A 14,209-nucleotide genomic window follows, 5' to 3' on the forward strand; every position below is an offset into this window, starting at 1 on the left:
GATGATTGTGGTAAACTAAAAAGCAAAGACTCAAATCATACAAGACACTCCAAGCAAAACACATATCATGTGGTGAATAAAAATGTAGCCTCAAGTAAAGTTACCGATGAATGAAGACGAAAGAGGGGATGCCATCCGGGGCATACCCAAGCTTAGGCTCTTGGTTGTCCTTGAATATTACCTCGGGGTGCCTTGGGCATCCCCAAGCTTAGGCTCTTTCCACTCCTTATTCCATAGTCCATCAAATTTTTACCCAAAACTTGAAAACTTCACAACACAAAACTCAACAGAAAACTCGTAAGCTTCGTTAGTATAAGATAATAAACCACCACTTAGGTACTGTTGTGAACTCATTATAAATTCATATTTCTGTAATATCTACTGTATTCCAACTTCTCGATGGTTCATACCCTCCGATACTACTCATAGATTCATCAAAATAAGCAAATAACACAATGAAAACAGAATCTGTCAAAAACAGAAAAGTCTGTAGTAATCTGTATCATTCGAATACTTCTATAACTCCAAAATTTCTGAAATAAACTGATTGACCTGAGGCATTTGTATATTAATCATATGAAAAAAGAATCAACCTAAAAGCACTCTCCAGTAAAAAAATGGCAGCTAATCTCGTGAGCGCAAAAGTTTCTATTTTTTACAGCAAGATCGCATAGACTTTACCCAAGTCTTCCCAAAGGTTCTACTTGGCACAAACACTAATTAAAACATAAAACCACATATAAACAGAGGCTATATGAATTATTTATTACTAAACAGTAGCAAAAAGCAAAGAACAAAAATAAAATTGGGTTGCCTCCCAACAAGCGCTAACATTTAACGCCCCTACCTAGGCATGATGATTTCAATGATGCTCACATAAAAGATAAGAATTGAAACATAAAGAGAGCATCAAGAAGAATATGACTATCACATTTAAGTCTAACCAACTTCCTATGCATAGGGATTTTTTGAGCAAACAACTTATGGGAACAATAATCAACTAGCATAGGAAGGCAAAACAAGCATAACTTCAAGATTTTAAGCACATAAAGAGGAAGCTTGATATTATTGCAATTCCTATAAGCATATGTTCCTCCCTCATAATAATTTTCAGTAGCATCATGAATGAATTCAACAATATAACCATCACATAAAGCATTCTTTTCATGATCTACAAGCATAGAATTTTTATTACTCTCCACATAAGCAAAAATTTTCTCATTCAGAATAGTGGGAGTATCATAAGAGACTCGAATACTATAAATTGTTTCCATATTAAAAGAGTAATGTTCAGAAAAAGGGTAATCATAATCATAACAAGTTTTATAAATACAATCATCACTACTTTTTATAGCATAAGTTTCATCACAATAATCATCATAAGTAGCAACTTTGTTCTCATCATAATCAATTGAAACCTCTTCCAAAATAGTGGATTCATCACTAAATAAAGTCATGACCTCTCCAAATCCACTTTCATAAATATTATAAGATTCAACATCATCCAAAATAGTGGGATCATTACTTCCTAAAGTTGACACTCTTCCAAACCCACTTTCATGAATATAACCATCATAAATAGGAGGCATGCTATCATCATAATAAATTTGCACATCAAAACTTGGGAGGCTAAAAATATCATCTTCATTAAGCATAGCATCCCCAAGCTCGGGACAAACATTAATTGCAGAAAATATATTCTCAAACATGTTATTCTCATCAAACATAGCATCCCCAAGCTTGGGCCTTTCCCTATCATAAGCATAATCACTCTCATCATTAATAGTATGGATAGCACCAATAGTATAGCAATTATCATCATTACAATGAGTAATAGGAGCAACATAATTTGGGAGGGATACCTTTCTACCTTTGCTTCTCTGTCTTTTCTTTTTCTTCTTCACATCATGTGTGGGTTTAACCCTCTTTTTTGAGCTCCTTATTAATGAGATTGGTTGAATAGAAAGCTCCTCCTCGTTACCTGATTCATCATAAGAAATAATAGGAGGATAATGGGAAGTCTCTTCCCTTTAATTAGTATTCTCTTCATCTTCTATTTGTTTTCTTGTCTTTATGTAATTTGCCATATAAGGATTTTCAATGCAATTCACCGCACAATACATATAAATTTCCTCTAGATCAAAATCAAGAACTTTATCAAGGACAAATTCTGGGAGATCCTTAGTTATACGTTGATTTCTTCATAACCCACAAGCAAACTAAGTTCATTATGATGTGCAAGGGAAATCAAGTCATCACAATTTTTGGACACGATAAGATCATGAAACAATTTGCATTGGAGATTTAAATGATCACGTTAATTGCAAAGTTCACAAGGATGGCAAAGAAATTTTAAATTTTCAGCACAAACATCTAGCCTTTCTTGAAACCATTTAGTTTCTAAATACTTATGCCTCCTGCAAAATCTATCTTCCCTATTTGGTGTGTACTTGCAAACTCTATGCACTCCACAAAAATTGACATGCTTGTAAGAGACATTTTCATCATGACTAGAGCAATCATCATTAGTACCATGGATATTCAAAGATTTCATACTAATAACATTGCAATCATGCTCCTCATTCAAATATTTAGTGCCAAACATTTTATAGACTTCTTCTTCTAGCACTTGAGCACAATTTTCCTTTCCATCATTCTCAGGAAAGATATTAAAAAGATGAAGCGTATGAGGCAAACTCAATTCCATTTTTTTGTAATTTTCTTTTATGGACTAAACTAGTGATAAAACAAGAAACAAAAAGATTCGATTGCAAGATCTAAAGATATACCTTCAAGCACTCACCTCCCCGGCAACAGTGCCAGAAAAGAGCTTGATGTCTACTACGCAACCTTCTCCTTGTAGATGTTGTTGGGCCTCCAAGTGCAAAGGTTTGTAGGGCAGTAGAAAATTTCCCTCAAGTGGATGACCTAAGGTTTATCAATCCATGGGAGGTGTAGGATGAAGATGGTCTCTCTCAAACAACCCTGCAACCAAATAACAGAGTCTCTTGTGTCCGCAACACACCCAATACAATGGTAAATTGTATAGGTGCACTAGTTCAGTGAAGAGATGGTGATACAAGTGCAATATGGATGGTAGATATGAGTATTTTTAATCTGAAAATATAAAAACAGCAAGGTAATAAGTGGTAAAAGTGAGAGCAAACGATATTGCAATGCTAGAAAACAAGGCCTAAGGTTCATACTTTCACTAGTGCAAGTTCTCTCAACAATAATAACATAATTGGATCATATAACTATCCCTCAACATGCAACAAAGAGTCACTCCAAAGTCACTAATAGAGGAGAACAAACGAAGAGATTATTGTAGGGTACGAAACCACTTCAAAGTTATCCTTTCTAATCGATCTATTCAAGAGTCCATAGTAAAATAACACGAAGCTATTCTTTCGTTCGATCTATCATAGAGTTCGTACTAGAATAACACCTTAAGACACAAATCAACCAAAACCCTAATGTCACATAGATACTCCAATGTCACCTCAAGTATCCGTGGGTATGATTATACGATATACATCACACAATCTCAGATTCATCTATTCAACCAACACAAAGTACTTCAAAGAGTGCCCCAAAGTTTCTACCGAAGAGTCAAGACGAAAACGTCTGCCTACCCCTATGCATAAGTTCACAAGGTCACTGAACCTACAAGTTGATCACCAACACATACATCAAGTAGATCACGTGAATATCCCATTGTCACCACAGATAAGCACATGCAAGACATACATCAAGTGTTCTCAAATCCTTAAAGACTCAATCCGGTAAGATAACTTCAAAGGGAAAACTCAATCCATTACAAGAGAGTAGAGGGGGAGAAACATCATAAGATCCAACTATAATAGCAAAGCTCGCGATACATCAAGATTGTGCCAAATCAAGAACACGAGAGAGATCAAACACATAGCTACTGGTACATACCCTCAGCCCCGAGGGTGAACTACTCCCTCCTCGTCATGGAGAGCGCCAGGATGATGAGGATGGCCACCGGTGAGAGATCCCCCCTCTAACAGGGTGCCGGAACAGGGTCCCTATTGGTTTTTGGTGGCTAGAAAGGCTTGCGGCGGCGGAAATCCCGATGTATTGTGCTCCTGGAAGTTTTTGTGGTATATGGATATATATAGGCGAAAGAAGTCGGTCAGGGGAGCCACGAGGGGCCCACGAGGGTGGGGGCGCGCCCTGGACCCTCGTGTCCGCCTCATTTACTTCTTGACGTCCACTCCAAGTCTCCTAGATTGCGTTTGTTCCAAAAATAACTCTCCCAAAGGTTTCATTCTGTTTGGATTCCGTTTGATATTCCTTTTCTTCGAAACACTGAAATAGGCAAAAACAACAATTTGGGCTGGGCCTCCGGTTAATAGGTTAGTTCCAAAAATAATATAAAAGTACATAATAAAGCCCATAAACATCCAAAACAGATAATATAATAGCATGGAACAATCAAAAATTATAGATACGTTGGAGACGTATCAATACTCATACACTAGTAGAAAACGGAGCTTTATTACCGGTTCGTAAGGGCCTTTAGTGCCGGTTGGGCAACCGACACTAACGGGTGGGGACTACAGGTCCCGCCCTTTAGTCCAGTTCAGCACGAACCGACACTAAAGGGCCACCACGTGGCATGAGCCCGCGCCGGGGGCTGGGAGACCTTTAGTACCGGTTGGACAGACTAACCGGTACTAAAGGTTTAGGTTTTTTTGGGTTTATGATTTCTTTTCCATTAATTTTGTTTTTTCCATTTAATTCTTTCTCATTTGCTGATATTTTACGATACTACATATTGTACACGTTATGCATATATATAAATAGAATTCCTCGTAGAGTGACCGATTATATATATATATACAATTTGGTATATATATATATATATATATATATATATCATCGAATGTCTCGCACCACCATTCACACATACACATGTATATATATATACAATTTGGTATATATATACAATTTCTCCTACGTGGAGGCATTACTCTAGTTGTAGAGGGTAATGGGATTCTCCTTTGGGATCTATGACCTGGTCGGGCAAAAATTCCACTATTTTTGCTTGAAGTGCTCGTACGCGATCCCCTAGTAGGAGCTTCTCCTGCACATCCCGGAACTTTAAAGAAGGAGATCAAATATGCATGTATTAGTTGTGTGTATATATATTAGATATTGATAATCATGTAAAAATTGTGAATAGTGCTCTGGCAACATACCCATTGCTGTCTATCATCTCTGCTCCTTTTGGACGACATCATGTGAATGTTCTCGCAAAGGTAGTATGCACATAGATCATTCCCCGACAACTGCTTCATGCATTTTACGAGAATAAAATTCAATCAGATAATAATTTGTCAAGCATGATAACTAATGGTATATTGAAACTAGAATTAAAGAGATGGTAGCTAGCTAGCTAGTACCACTTAATTAATTATACCTTTGGTCGAAACCAATACAGCTTTTCTTTCCATGGACCTGGAACCTCTTCCCTGAACTTTTGCCAAGCCTTGCTCGCTGGCAAAGAAAATGCAAAAAGGTGTTATTAATTAGTTGATATCAGGAAATGACAAAGAAAAGAGGCCGACATATAATTTGATGATGATTGAAATTACCTATTGACTATTCCCTTCACGCTTTCGTACTCCTCGACTGGTTTAAGTAGCGAGTCCAGAACTTCAACTTATCCATCTTCAACTCGAATGATTAACAAGATCGAGTGTTAACTACATGCGCACACGTTTGCATGTATAAATTAAGCAGGCATCTGCATAACACTCATCAACTACCCTAAACCCTATACACTTATTAATTAACATCTAGCTAGTAAGCAAAAACAGAATTTGTAGTACAAGACAGTGTGACTCACCCGAAGTGGTAAGGAAGTAGTATATCTTGATTGATATTTAGGCGCTTCAAGAACCCTAGGAAGCTAGTATCTGTATCTTGTTTATAGAATGGCTTTGACTATGTCACTTGATTAACAGTGTTTGGGTCAATGAACCCAATGCCATAGCGTCCAGCTTTTTTCATTCCATAGATCTTCATTCTGCATAATACCACAAAAAAGAATATAGTGAGGATAATATTACATGTAATGATCAACGAGCACTACAGGTAGCTAGAGACTTAATTAAATTACAAAAAGAAATCACTTACAGACAATAGCAACTGACGAGAGATTTGTCGAGTGTGTCTTGATTGAATAACTAAAACAGTTTTGTAAACTCAACATACAGAGCATTCTCATGGTAGTAATGATCTGCCTTGACTTTCACCATGAGGGACTCTCGATTGGTAGTCTTGGTAATTTCATGTACCATTCATGCAATTGATACATTCTCGTTGAGAGCTTCTTGACCTCCTCGGGTTTGACCAAAGGTTCGTCGTAGGCATTTTTCCGTTTTATTTCCGCCTCTGTAGTCAATGGTGTGGGCTCAAGCTCTAGGAGTTGTTCCACAGTGACACTAGCCTCTTCAGCCATCCTTCTATGATCGTCGGTTATTACCGGCAGATCGTAGCCGGTACTCACATGTGTTGATGGTACAATGAGCGGGGGGATCGATTGCACCGCCTGTTCTTCCAGCTGGGGAACAATTTTCCTGCTTTTCTTGGCAGTTGCTTGGCTGTAGCTCGACCTCGACTCCTTCATCCGGTGCTCATGTGCCTTCCTGATTTGGCACTCATAGTCTGAGTGAACAGGCTTGGGAGCTGGTGGCTGAGCCATACGAATAAAGTGCTCAATGACATGCTCAGACACTTTCTCCTTTGGCGGCGGTGGCGGTTTCGGTCCAAAATGGGCGTCCAATTTTCTCCTGACTTCAGCTGCGGTTTCCTCTTCGCTCCTGTCGTAAGGCCTCTGCGGAAGAGGTGCAAGGCTTGGGCCATATTGGAATCTCTTGCCTCGTTTACTTGTACCGCCAGCCGCCATAGTTGCGGCGGCTCTCTTCCGATGTTGCTTAGGCGGTGGAGCCTGCTGAGGCGGCGGAGACGGCTTGTGTGGTGCCTGACTTGGAGGAGGAGGCCTGGGCTGACATGATGCCGGACGACTTGGAGGAGGAGGAGTGGGCTCACGCGGTGCCGGAATTGGAGGAGGAGGAGTGGCCTCACGCATTGGCAGACATGGAGGAGCAGGAGTCTGCAGAGGCAGTGCCTGACTTGGAGGATTTGGAGTCGACTGCTGACGTGGTGGCGGACTTGGAGGAGGAGCCGGCTGACGCGGTGTTGGTGGCCTTGGAAATACGATGCAATCCTTTCTCCATATTACGATACGATGTAATGCCTCTCCCAGTGTGTGCTCGTCCTCACCTCCAGGAATGTCAAGCTGCAGCCCCCCTATATTCTGCCACCACTTCATCCACCCTGACATGAGCATAGCCAGCTAGAATCGGATTGCAATTGAAGGTTGCTTCAGGGGGGGGTTGTATAAGCAACGCCGTCCGCCACCTTGATGGATATGTTCTTCACTAATGTATGTAGCTCATAATTAGTGTTCTCAATGATGTCATCCACAGAGTATGTATCCAGCAGTGCCTCATGGCCCGGTGCGGAACCAACGCTGCTTCTCGGCATGGATGGGATGGTGCTATCCAATGCTGGATCCGCTACCTCCTACCGCTGCAGAGACCCCCTTCCCTGGCTGGTGATTTCGTCAATCTGCTGCTGCTGCCGCCGCAATAGGAGTGCCAACTCCGCGTGCGAAATTTCTAGGCCTTTAAGTTGTTCTGCTTCATGCTTCCTCTGCTCCTCCTCCAGCTTCCTCTTCTTCTCCTCCTCCATCTTCCTTCTGGCACGACTTCTGTAGTCGGTGTTCTGATATGTCTCCAACGTATCTATAATTTTTGATTGTTCCATGCTATTATATTATCTGTTTTGGATGTTTAATGGGCTTTATTATACACTTTCATACTATTTTTATCACTAACCTATTAACCGGAGGCCCAGTCCAAATTGTTGTTTTTTGCCTATTTCAGTGTTTCGCGGAAAAGGAATATCAAACGGAGTCCAAACGGAATGAAACCTTCGGAAGAGTTATTTTGGGAACAAACGCAATCCAGAAGACTTGGAGTGGATGTCAAGAAAGAAACGAGGAGGCCACAAGGTAGGGAGGCGCGCCCCCACCCTCGTGGGCCCCTCGTGGCTCCCCTGACCGACTTCTTTCGCCTATATATACTCATATACCCTGAAAACATCCAGGAGCACCACAAAACCCTATTTCCACCACCGCAACCTTCTGTACCCATGAGATCCCATCTTGGGGCCTTTTTCGGCACTCTGCCGGAGGGGGAATCTATCATGGAGGGCTTCTACATCAACGCCATAGCCTCTCCGATGAAGTGTGAGTAGTTTACCACAGACCTTCAGGTCCATAGTTAATAGCTAGATGGCTTCTTCTCTCTCTTTGGATCTCAATACAAAGTTCTCCTCGATCTTCTTGGAGATCTATTCGATGTAACTCTTTTTGAGGTGTGTTTGTCGAGATCCGATGAATTGTGGGTTTATGATCAAGATTATCTATGAACGATATTTGAATCTCCTCTGAATTCTTTTATGTATGATTTGTTATCTTTGCAAGTCTCTTCGAATTATCAGTTTGGTTTGGCCTGCTAGATTGATCTTTCTTGCAATGGGAGAAGTGCTTAGCTTTGGGTTCAATCTTGCGGTGTCCTTTCCCAGTGACAGCAGGGGCAGCAAGGCACGTATTGTATTGTTTCCATTGAGGATAAAAAGATGGGGTTTATATCATATTGCTTGAGTTTATCCCTCTACATCATGTCATCTTGCCTAATGCGTTACTCTGTTCTTATGAACTTAATACTCTAGATGCATGCTGGATAGCGATCGATGTGTGGAGTAATAGTAGTAGATGCAGAATCGTTTCGATCTACTTGTCGCGGACGTGATGCCTATATACATGATCATGCCTAGATATTCTCATAACTATGCACTTTTCTATCAATTGCTCAACAATAATTTGTTCACCCATCGTAATACTTATGCTATCTTGAAAGAAGCCACTAGTGAAACCTATGGCCCTCGGGTCTATTTTCCATCATATAAGTTTCCGATCTATTTTATTTTTCAATCTTTACTTTCCAATCTATATCATAAAAATACCAAAAATATTTATCTTATTATCTCTATCAGATCTCACTTTTGCAAGTGGTCGTGAAGGGATTGACAACCCCTTTATCGCGTTGGTTCCAAGGTTCTTATTTATTTGTGCAGGTACGAGGGATTTGAGTGTAGCCTCCTACTAGATTGATACCTTGGTTCTAAAAAACTGAGGGAAATAATTATGCTACTTTGCTGCATCACCCTTTCCTCTTCAAGGGAAAACCAACACATGCTCAAGAGGTAGCAAGAAGGATTTCAGGCGCTGTTGCCGGGGAGTCTACACACAAGTCAAGACATACCAAGTACCCATCACAAACTCTTATCCCTCGCATTACATTATTTGCCATTTGCCTCTCGTTTTCCTCTCCCCCACTTCATCCTTGCCACTTTATTCGCCCTCTTTTCCCGTTTGCCTCTTTTTCTCTTGCCTCTTGTGTGTCTGTTTGCCCTGATGGCCTTGCCTAAAAATGTTGATCCTCACCTTAGAAGGTTGGAAGAAATCGAAAACAACGTTAGAAGCTTTATGACTTTACAATTTGAGCATAATAATTTGTTTATAAATGAGCTTAAAGAACAAAAAAGATTTATGGATTACATGAATAAAGAGCTTGATGATATGTCTAAGGAATTTTATGGTTTGAAATCTCAGTTTGCTCGTCTTGAAAACTTAATATCCCAAATTTTGGATAAGCAGGCAATAAGATGGCCGCCAAACTGTTGGGGAACGTTGCAGAAAATTAAAAATTTTCCTACGGTTTCACCAAGATCCATCTATGAGTTCATCTAAACAATGAGTCAAGGGAGTGAGTTTGCATCTACATACCACTTGTAGATCGCGTACGGAAGCGTTTGAGGGAACGGTGATGATGGAGTCGTACTCGCCGTGATTCAGATCACCGATGACCAAGTGCTGAACGGACAACACCTCCGCGTTCAACACACGTACGGTACGGGCGATGTCTCCTCCTTCTTGATCCAGCAAGGGGGAAGGATAGGTTGAGGAAGAAGGCTCCAGCAGCAGCACGACGGCGTGATGATGGTGGAGAGGCAGTACTCCGACAGGGCTTCGCCAAGCACACAACAGAGGAGGAGAGGTGTTGGGGAGGGGAGGGGCTGCGCCTTGGCTTGGGTGTTCAGCCCTCCCCTCACCCCTCTATTTATAGGGGAAGGGGCAAGGGGGGCCGGCCCCTCTAGATGGGATCTAGAGGGGGGGCGGCGGCCAGGGAGGGGGGACTTGCCCCCCAAGCAAAGGGGGCGCCCCCTCTAGGGTTCCCCCCAACCCTAGGCGCATGGGCCCAAGGGGGGGGGGCACGCCCAGCCCTCCAGGGGCTGGATCCTGCCCCATGCGGCCCTTGTGGCCCCCCTGGGAGGGGTGGCCCCTCCCGGTGGACCCCTGGAACCCCTCCGGTGGCCCCGGTACAATACCGATATGCCCCCGAAACCTTCCGGTGTCCATATGTCAACTTCCCATATATAGATCTTTACCTCCGGACCATTCCGGAACTCCTCGTGACATCTGGGATCTCATCCGGGACTCCGAACAACTTTTGGTAATCACATACAAGTCTTCCTAATAACCCTAGCATCGCCGAACCTTAAGTGTGTAGACCCTACGGGTTCGGGAGACACGCAGACATGACCGAGACGGCTCTCCGGTCAATAACCAACAGCGGGATCTGGATACCCATGTTGGCTCCCACATGCTCCTCGATGATGTCATCGGATGAACCATGATGTCGAGGATTCAATCAACCCCGTATGCAATTCCCTTTGTCAGTCGGTATGTTACTTGCCCGAGACTCGATCATCGGTATCGCAATACCTTGTTCAGTCTCGTTACCGGCAAGTCAGTTTACTCGTACCGTAATGCATGATCCCGTGACCAAACACTTGGTCACTTTGAGCTCATTATGATGATGCACTACCGAGTGGGCCCAGTGATACCTCTCCGTCATACGGAGTGACAAATCCCAGTCTCGATCCGTGTCAACCCAACAGACACTTTCGGAGATACCTGTAATGCACCTTTATAGTCACCCAGTTACGTTGTGACGTTTGGTACACCCAAAGCACACCTACGGTATCCGGGAGTTACACGATCTCATGGTCTAAGGAAGAGATACTTGACATTGGAAAAGCTCTAGCAAAACGAACTACACGATCTTGTGCTATGCTTAGGATTGGGTCTTGTCCATCACATCTTTCTCCTAATGATGTGATCCCGTTGTCAACGACATCTAATGTCCATAGTCAGGAAACCATGACTATCTGTTGACTAACGAGCTAGTCAACTAGAGGCTTACTAGGGACGTATTGTAGTCTATGTATTCACACGTGTATTACGATTTTCGGATAATACAATTATAGCATGAATAAAAGACAATTATCATGAACAAGGAAATATAATAATAATTCTTTTATTATTGCCTCTAGGGCATATTTCCAACAGTCTCCCACTTGCACTAGAGTCAATAATCTAGTTACATTGTGATGAATCGAACACCCATAGAATTCTGGTGTTGATCATGTTTTGCTCGCGAGAGAGGTTTAGTCAACGGATCTGCGACATTCAGATCCGTATGTACTTTGCAAATATCTATGTCTCCATCTTGAACATTTTCACGGATGGAGTTGAAATGACGCTTGATGTGCCTGGTCTTCTTGTGAAACCTGGGCTCCTTGGCAAGGGCAATAGCTCCAGTGTTGTCACAGAAGAGTTTGACCGGCCCCGACGCATTGGGTATGACTCCTAGGTCGGTGATGAACTCCTTCACCCAAATAGCTTCATGCGCTGCCTCCGAGGCTGCCATGTACTCTGCTTCACATGTAGATCCCGCCACGACGCTCTGCTTGCAGGTGCACCAGCTTACTGCTCCACCATTCAACATATACACGTATCCGGTTTGTGACTTAGAGTCATCCAGATCTGTGTCGAAGCTAGCGTCGATGTAACCCTTTACGACGAGCTCTTCGTCACCCCCATAAACGAGAAACATGTCCTTTGTCCTTTTCAGGTACTTCAGGATATTCTTGACCACTGTCCAGTGTTCCTTGCCGGGATTACTTTGGTACCTTCCTACCAAACTTACGGCAAGGTTTACATCAGGTCTGGTACACAACATGGCATACATAATAGATCCTATGGCTGAAGCATAGGGGATGACACTCATCTCTTCTTTATCTTTTGCCGTGGTTGGGCATTGAGCCGAGCTCAATCTCACACCTTGCAATACAGGCAAGAACCCCTTCTTAGACTGATCCATTTTGAACTTCTTCAAAATCTTATCAAGGTATGTGCTTTGTGGAAGAACTATGAGGCGTCTCGATCTATCTCTATAGATCTTGATGCCTAATATATAAGCAGCTTCTCCAAGGTCCTTCATTGAAAAACACTTATTCAAGTAGGCCTTAATGCTGTCCAAGTATTCTATATCATTTCCCATCAAAATTATGTCATCTACATATAATATGAGAAATGCTACATAGCTCCCACTCACTTTCTTGTAAACGTAGGCTTCTCCATAAGTCTGCATAAACCCAAACGCTTTGATCGTCTCATTAAAGCGAATGTTCCAACTCCGAGATGCTTGCACCAGCCCATAAATGGATCGCTGGAGCTTGCACACTTTGTTAGCATTCTTAGGATCGACAAAACCCTCCGGCTGCATCATATACAGTTCTTCCTTAAGATGCCCGTTAAGGAATGCCGTTTTGACGTCCATCTGCCATATCTCATAATCATAGTATGCGGCAATTGCTAACATGATTCGGACGGACTTAAGCTTCGCTACGGGAGAGAAAGTCTCATCGTAGTCAATCCCTTGAACTTGCCGATAACCCTTAGCGACAAGTCGAGCTTTATAGATAGTGACATTACCATCCGCGTCCGTCTTCTTCTTAAAGATCCATTTGTTTTCTATCGCTCGTCGATCATCGGGCAAGTCAGTCAAAGTCCATACTTTGTTTTCATACATGGATTCTATCTCGGATTTCATGGCTTCTAGCCATTTGTTGGAATCTGGGCCCACCATTGCTTCTTCATAGTTCGAAGGTTCACCGTTGTCCAACAACATGATTTCCAGGACAGGGTTGCCGTACCACTCTGGTGCGGAACGTGTCCTTGTGGACCTACGAAGTTCAGTAGCAACTTGATCCGAAGTACCTTGATCATCATCATTGTTTTCCTCTTCAGTTGGTGTAGGCATCACCGGAACATTTTCCTGTGCTGCACTACTATCCTGTTCAAGAGGTAGTACTTCATCGAGTTCTACTTTCCTCCCAGTTACTTCTTTTGAGAGAAACTCTTTTTCCAGAAAGGATCCGTTCTTGGCAACAAAGATCTTGCCCTCGGATCTTAAGTAGAAGGTATACCCAATGGTTTCTTTAGGGTATCCTATGAAGACGCATTTTTCCGACTTGGGTTCGAGCTTTTCAGGTTGAAGTTTCTTGACATAAGCATCGCATCCCCAAACTTTTAGAAACGACAACTTAGGTTTCTTCCCAAACCATAATTCATACGGTGTCATCTCAAGGATTTAGACGGTGCCCTATTTAAAGTGAATGTAGCTGTCTCTAGAGCGTATCCCCAAAATGATAGCGGTAAATCGGTAAGAGACATCATAGACCGCACCATATCCAATAGAGTGCGATTACGACATTCGGACACACCGTTTCGCTGAGGTGTTCCAGGCGGCGTGAGTTGTGAAACGATTCCATATTTTCTTAAGTGTGTACCAAATTCATGACTTAAATATTCTCCTCCACGATCCGATCATAAGAATTTTATCTTTCGGTCACGTTGATTCTCTACTTCATTCTGAAATTCCTTGAACTTTTCAAAGGTCTCAGACTTGTGTTTCATCAAGTAGACATACCCATATCTACTCAAGTCATCAGTGAGAGTGAGAACATAACGATATCCTCTACGAGCCTCAACGCTCATTGGACCGCACACATCAGTATGTATGATTTCCAACAAGTTGGTTGCTCGCTTCATTGTTCCGGAGAACGGGGTCTTGGTCATTTTGCCCATGAGGCATGGTTCGCATGTGTCAAATGATTCATAATCGAGAGACTCTAAAAG

Source organism: Triticum aestivum, chromosome 2B (assembly GCF_018294505.1).
Source record: "Triticum aestivum cultivar Chinese Spring chromosome 2B, IWGSC CS RefSeq v2.1, whole genome shotgun sequence".
In the NCBI taxonomy this organism is placed as follows: Eukaryota; Viridiplantae; Streptophyta; class Magnoliopsida; order Poales; family Poaceae; genus Triticum; species Triticum aestivum.